Genomic DNA, 8359 nt, shown 5'->3' with positions numbered 1-8359 from the left:
ACAAATTACTTTTTTACCCTTTCATAACCATGGGACTTGGATGGAATAATAAATCTGTGTATTGATTTGTGGAGGCTAATTTTGGTATTATCAAAATACCACTAAAATCACTATCCTTTCTCTCACTATCTCTCCCTATCTTCTCAATTTTGAGGAGAAAGCAAATAAGAGATAAGGAGGGATAACTATCCCTCCCTGTCTCTCCTTATCCCTCCCTATCCCTCCACTTAAATTACCCAAACACAAACTTACACTATCCTCTCTTTTCTTTTCTCTCCCTATCCCTCCAAATCAACCATACCAAACACACCCTAACGTAATAGAGTAATCTCAAATTTATTTTGATAAGGATAGGTACAAGGTACGTCCCGATAAAACAAAATAAATTAATATATTTGGGTGTTATCTAATAACGGAATTTGATATTTAATTATACATTTATTATTAATCCTTAGATGCTAATATATATTTTTTATTAATCAAGTAAGTAACAGTAATCGTAATCGAATTGATCCTTTTACCTTTAATTTTTTAATACAAAATATATGTAATTTTAAATGACAAAAAAACACCTCTCTCTCTCTCTCTCTCTATATATATATATTTATATATATATATATATATATAGGAAAATGCTATTTTGAACGACAACTGTTCACCCCGAAAAAAATCGTCAAATGTGTCAGTTGTTGATTTGCTCATTACCCTTTTGCCCCTTTCCCCAGTCTCTCTTTGCTGCAATCCTCTCATCTCTCTCCCTTCTCTTTCCTGCGATGGCTATTCACCACCATTATCGCCGTCACAATCAAGTCTATCGATTCCTCTACCGTCGAAACCCCTTCCTCCTCTGTCACCCCTACGACCGAGGCGAGGCCACCAAGGACAAGATCGCCAGGAACTTCAGGCGACAAACTGAAATTGAGCAGCGAACAAAGATGATTGGTGCCGGCTATGAAGGAATTTACTGGCGAGGAAATGGGTCTACCTTTCCCGCTGAGTAAACGGCGAGTAAAGTGGGAGGTGAAATGGCGTTGCAAGGAACAATTGTCTGATGAATGCAAAATGAGAAAAGGATGATGAACGACGATGAGTGGGCTGTTCGGTGGTGAAGTGGATTCATTTGCTTGCCGATGCTTGAACTCGGTGGTGACCACGGATGAAACGGCATAGAGCTCTGAATAAACCACCAATGAAGAGCAAGAAGGATTGTGCTCGGTCGACCGAGCACGGGATGGTAGGGACTGACGGCGGTCTATGGGCTTGACGAGAACAACGAATTGGCGATTGTGAAGTGACCAGAGATGATGGAGCACAGTGGTGCTGTTTTTTGTGGTTGTTGTGGACGGGTTTCTTTATCTTAACGCGTTGCTCCATCTTCGTCTTCAACTTACCCCAATTTTCTCTTCCACGTCTTTCTATCAAAACTCCTAATTTTTCAACCCAAGAAAGGCAAGTATGATTCTCGACATCAATACTGTTTGCAATTTGGCTGGAACTACTCGTCGCCGACAATAAAACAATACCGAGGAAAGAGAATAGAGTTAGGGTTGCAGCGTTGGTGAGGTCGGATTTGGGTGATGGATAAGCAGGATTGATGGGTGGAGTTGAGGTGGGACCTGTGTGGAATTGGTGGATATGTGGAGGGGTGAATTGGGGATAATGATGGTCTGAGGAGGAGGAAGAAGAAGAGAGGAGAAAGAAGGCCATGCCATGTGGGAAAACAGAGGGGCGGGCGAGGTGGTGATTGTGTTTAGGGGTAGTTTGGTTACAAAAAGAGCCAATAAGAGGTTAAAAGGTACCATATTCATTTAACACTCAAAAGTACTTTGACCTGTCAAAAATTAACATTTGGAGTATAAGTGAAATGTTAAACCACTAATACTAATTCAAACGTAACTAAAATTTAAAACCAAAATATTAATCTAGATGAAATATAACCCAACTAGAGAAGGTGTGAGTGTATTTTGTCCTATATTTAATGATAAACCAAAAATTAATGTACTTTCAAATTTTTTTTTCTTTCAATTATTGAACTTCACCCGAGTCAAAATTGGTCTCTACCATTAACTTCATATTATAAACTTAAATGTAAAATAACTTTAGATTATAAACTTAAATGTTTTTACAAAACGTACAAGCAAGTGCACATTGTGAGAAATAAATAAATAAATAACAAGGGTAAAAATTTTAGTTTCACCATTCATTTATTAATAATAAAAACTACCAACAAATTATAACCATATTTCTATCACATTCTTTGTCAAAACTAAAGTAAATGATGAAGAAGAAAACTTACGGATGTTTGTCAATAGCTTTTATTTTGAATTTTTGCTTTGTTTCGAAATAGAAATAATATTTATGTTTTAGAGTGTGTTTAACACTTCTTCAAAAATTGTTTAGTAACGAAAAATTGTTACAAGATTTTGGAAGCAAAAATATAAAAAAATGTTTGGTAAATAGTGTTTCAAGTTTTAAAAATTAAATGGCTAGTTAAAAATGTAATTTTAGAATTTTTTTTATTTTTTTATTATTATTATTTTTTTGAACGAAACAACCAAAAAACATTCATTTTTATGTTTCTGATTTTGACCTTTTTATTATTATTTACGTTATCAAACATAATTTGTAATTTTGTTTCACTACAGTATACTAATAAAAATAAAAAGTAAAGTAAAAATATTAGCCGAATAGGCGCTTAGTCAGCAAAAATACAATAAATGATCAATTAACATATAAACAAAACGAATTGAAATTTTGAATACAAATGAACACTAGAAATGTTTGTCTCAAATCATGACGATATTAACATACGTTGAACCATATTGTCATCAATAATCATTTGACATACCAATGGAACTTCTTCTCCGATAGACATGACCAATTAAATAATCACCCATCATATTCATTGGGTAGTATATACTACTATTGGTAATTTAATATTGGTATTAGATATGATTAATGGCTGTTATACTATTTGTATTAAAAATATAATAATAATAATAATAATCGAATCCCTAGTGGAAGTTTCCCATGGTTTGCAATTTTTAATATGATGTTTAGTATGGATAAATGAATAAAATAAATATTGGCGTGACTCCAATCAACCCAATTAAAATCAGGATCAAAATTTTATAGTGGCAGAGGATCACGAGAAAATCCAGCTCATGAAATGTAAATATGATGCAGACTACAGGCCAGTAGTTGACCAAATTGAGAGCCCACCTCTAGGGCAATGTGAGCCCAAATATTTTGATCCACATGCTTTCACCATAATTTTTTTTACAAGACAATAGTGTTAAAAGTTATATTAGTGCAGAGAGAGGCTTATGATTTAATTTTATGGAATTGGCTATTTCACGGAGAAAATTATACTAATCCGTTTGGGATTACTTCTCAATTATTTAAAAGTATTTTTATTTTTAAAAACTACGTTTATATATATATTTGATAATTATTAAAAACGTTTTAATAATTACTAAATTTAGCTTAGTAGAACTTTTTAATGAAACTATAATTTGGAGCTTTCAAAACTGAGGAATATTTTAGGTAATTATTATTGTTATTATTTTATAAAGATAATTACACTCATTCCTTAATAAAGTTACTATTATCAAATATAGTAACATCCTATTATATTATTATAAAATTAATAATAGAAATGTTTACAAAAATATTAATATCAAATAAATTTAAAAATAACTTAATTGTGAAAAAAGTACTGACACCAAATACCTAATATATTTTTTCCTTACCGCAATTTTTTTATTTATTTTTATTCCGACATCAACCCCAAACGAGCAACCTCTCTTAACTATCCAATTATCTTGTAAAAACTCTATTGAAAATGAAATTGGATTTCATAGAATTTTAAATGAAAAATATCACCATGATTATAAATTTTGCTTTAATTACATGTGCATGGATTGAGTACATGAATTTACTCTCTCCACTCTTTCATATATATATATATATCACCATCCACTCTTTCATATTACATGTCATTTCTTTTGCCATGAAAATTACTTTTAATAATTTCATTCATGTTATTTTTTGTCGCCCTCCTCGTTTTCGTGCAAAATATTTTTTGTTTGTTGTTTTTTGATACATGATGTGTCTAAACCATCTAAGTTAATTATCTTTAATTTTTTACTAGTGGGTGTTCCACTTAATTTTTCTCTCACATTCATCTTAACATTCTCATTCCTGCTACGCAAATGCAATTTTTTTTTTAAGTGTCCAACACTTAGCCCACGCCACATGGTTAATATTATAATGGTCCTACAAAAATTTTCAATTAGTGTGTGTATCATTTTATTTTTTATCACGTAATGTCCCACTAGTTTGCGTGATCGATCTTAAGTACCAAAGTTGTTGTTTCGAGTAAGCTTTTAGTTTTGAATTGCTATAATTATATTGCCAATGCTTGACTCTTTGTTAAATTTACACGGCACACACCAGCTAATTGTTGCGAAAGATAACCCTAAAAAAAAAAAAAAAATTCCACTTTTTTTTTCAGTGTAGAAACTTTGGTTCCTCCTCCAAGTGTAACACCAACAACTCCTCCAAATGACACCCTCGTAAAATAATGTCTTGATTACGAATAGATTGCTAAAGATTTTATCAGTCCACTATCCTCTCTCAGCGTCATTCTAATAAGTACCTACCAGTACAAAATCTTCCGTCTGAACCATAGTGGCATTACAGTGATCTTTACCTACCACAACCTCACGAATTACTAAGACACTAACAACCACTATTATTATAGCGTTGTAAAAACGAATCCCCACCTAGCATTGAGCATATCAAACTAATCTGTTTTTGATTATTTGACTCATTTTGATAGTTTAACTATCACATCCTAACTAGCATACCATATTGATGCATATCCAGATCCATTAGATTGGCTAGAAATTTGTATTTCTGCTCAATCCTATAACCATACTTTCACAAATCCTAGCATACATAGCGCTATTATCCATGTCATCAACACAATAGTTGGTTGATCACATACTTGTGTTCCCAACCAATCCATACTCCCAATCCGAACTAATTAACAAAAATGAAATACGTAATAACAAAATTGAAACATATAACAATCAAAGATGAAACACGTAGTACACACAATACACAAAACAACCAAAATAAAATTCCACTTAAGACATATTCCATTCCAGAGAAGAAAACCTCCTTTGAACTCAAGTTCCCAAAAGTTCATTCCATAGTTTCGTTGGTAATTATCCAACCTTTAAACTTATCCATTAACCGTAGCTTAACCGCACAATCGTTTGCTTAAATAAATATCCAAAGGCTTATCCCTCATCCTCCTAATATGCGGAATGCAAACTGTTTATCGTGGCTTTACAAACCAACTTAGAATGTCACAACCTAATCCCCATACTCTCCGGAATGTGATATAAAATCACGTCGTTGTTCTGGTAAGAACTCCATCCGGTTCCCAAACTCCTAAAGAGTACTTCGCAATTAACTCCCGGAGAGATGCTACGAAACTTTAACTATATGTAGATTGGTTCACACCAACTTCACTAGTGCTATTCACTATACTACTGGTGAATGTGAGCACCCTCGTGCGATCCTTTATCTTCAAGCTTCAATATCCCCTTTCTTGGAGACGCTGATATCTCCCCCCTTAGGATCCTCTTCAGAATCATACTATTTGTTTACCTCATTTTTGAGAACAACTGAAGTTGTGTTGGTCCCAATAAGCGGTGACCTAACACCCACCCCTTAATCCTTCCTTGGCGTATACTTTCTAAGTAATGCCAACCTTGGAACTAAACTTTCGATCCCAAGTTCTGCTTCTGGCAAAGAACTCGACAACCTACTCCTTTACTCCTTTGGGTCTATATCGCTTTCGCCTTGAACCCCATCCTCCTCCTAGTGTCAACCATTTATGGAATATAATTGACATCAATTTCTCCGAACGAATCGTAAAGAGAGTACAACGAATCCTAATATGGCACTAAGTTTTAAGAGACGCAACGCGGAAGTCCTATAACGAAAAACACTCCTAAGGACACTAGAACCTGGAGTGCTCTGATATCAACTGTGATACCCCCGGATTTCAGGATGCGGGTTGGCCAGGCCCACGCCCGATTACCCGAGGATATCAAATCAATTAGCAATAATCGAACACAGAACATAATTAAGATAAACATGAGTAAATAAAATTCGCTGGAAAGAAACTAAATGAAAATCCTTTATTGAAAACTTCAGAATAAATCTTATAAATAAGAACTAGTCTGTTACACCCAAATTCTCCATTTCTAATACAATTCGGGAATCCATCCCTAATAAAATCATCACTGAGAAATGAACCACCGAAAAAGAATCCAATGCTAAATCATACAGGATCCGCCTATGTCGTCGGAAGAATGAGAAGACGTCTCTGCTCAGCACGAACAAGCTCTAAGACCTGGAACCGTCTGTTACCTGAAAAATAATAGTGGGTCAGGCCCACGAACAAGTTCTATCCTAACTACAATCCAAACAGAGACCCGATACGCAGATACATCCTAGATGTCTCAACCATATCTATATAGTCCGTAAATAGATAAATATATATCCACACTACAGGACTCTCACTAACTATGCTGAGGGTCTCAACCTGAATAGAAGGTAACATGCAATACGCACCTGAATGGGCATGACTACCTAAGCCTAACAGGGTATACCTCAACCAACATAGCTAGCTACGCATCCTACTGCATATACGCACCCTAACCAATGTAGTGCCGCTCAACTGATTCGTTGCCATGATACGACATAAAATTAGGATTTAAGTGTTTTAATTAAATCCCTACTCCAATTATATATATAAGTTCATTCCAAATACAATGTTGAGCCGGTCAACTATTCGTTGCCAAAACACAACATATAATTAGGATTTAAATATTTTAATTAAATCCCTATCCTTCCTATTATCAGAAAATATAAACAACCATCCAATATGTCGTTCAACTATTTTAGTTGACAGGACATGAAACCATGTAGGATTTAACTGTTTTAGTTAATCCATTCCGTATGTATGAATGGGTTGGAATTAGTGTTTTGATCTAATCCGTCCCTCCGTATGTCAACGTCCCATACCGGTACATACCATGCATATGATCCGTAAATGATGCAATATTTTATGCAGTACATCAAACACATCCATATAATCCAAATAGATAATAAACAGAATTTAAATAGTTCATCATCTATAATCCAGAATCCATCCATGTAACTAACAAAACAAGATTTAATAGTTCATCAAGTTAATTATCCAGCATCCATCCAAGTAATTGACAGAAAATATATATAATTAATTCTAGGCCAACATCCAATTAGATTAACAGAACCTAAGTATTAGTTCAGCAATCTAAGTCCAAATTATAACCCAAATAATTGCAGAAAGATGTTTAAAGGTTCAACAATTTAAATCAAAGAGTTAAACCACGTATTGTTTAACAGTTCAACGACTAACATCCAGAGCATGAATAGATCAGTTTTAATAAAACAATAACTCTATCATGCATATAAGTAAGTTTTAAAATCATAATATTGTCTAAGAAATTGCTAAAATTAATTCTAACAATTCAGTTCCTTTTTCCCATCAATAGCATGCTAGGTTGCATCTTTGCATACGGTTTTATTATTTTAGCACCGAGCCATAAACTATGCTACAAGTCCAATTTGTTAATTAAAAGACTCTCTCATACATCTAAAATTTAATTTAGAATAATATTATAGCACCTTAAATTGTCAAATTAAAATTAGACAACTTAACTTCCTTCCAGCAGTTAACCGCGCACCAGTTGTTAAATAGCGCACTGTTAATTCCATTAATACAAAGGGGTATTTTATGCAATACAAGACCTTAATTACATCCTAAATTAATTATTGAAACCCCCAATAAAGTTTTAAAACTGTTCAGAAACCCCAATAGCCTAAATAGTAGCTGAAAACTTACAGTACGCACCAAAATGGAAAGAGCCTGCTCTAAAAAAAATAGAGCAGGCTCAAACCAACATTGAGCCGACTCCAAAAACTTTTGGAGCAGGCTCAAAGTGTTTGGAGCCGCTTCCAAAACATTTTGGAGCCGCCTCCAAAAAGGGGAAGCCCACTGTTCCGCTTCCTTCCTCGTTTCCGATGATCTGCTTCGACCTCGGCCACTTTTTACTCTTCAGTTGGTTTCTAAAACTAATCCTAAGGGTCTTATTAATACCAAATAGCATCCCAATGGTTTGGTTCGACAATTGAAATTTATTACAGTGATTTAAAACCTCTACCGATTCCTTATGCGTTAACATACAACTTGATCTTCGATTTGCAGACATAACTACAGGTAATACTAGAACAT

The sequence above is a fragment of the Cornus florida genome, unplaced genomic scaffold, assembly GCF_030987335.1.
Source record: "Cornus florida cultivar Cherokee Brave unplaced genomic scaffold, ASM3098733v1 CherokeeBrave_3.0.0_Hap2_Chr05, whole genome shotgun sequence".
In the NCBI taxonomy this organism is placed as follows: Eukaryota; Viridiplantae; Streptophyta; class Magnoliopsida; order Cornales; family Cornaceae; genus Cornus; species Cornus florida.
This window is presented reverse-complemented; position numbering follows the sequence as displayed.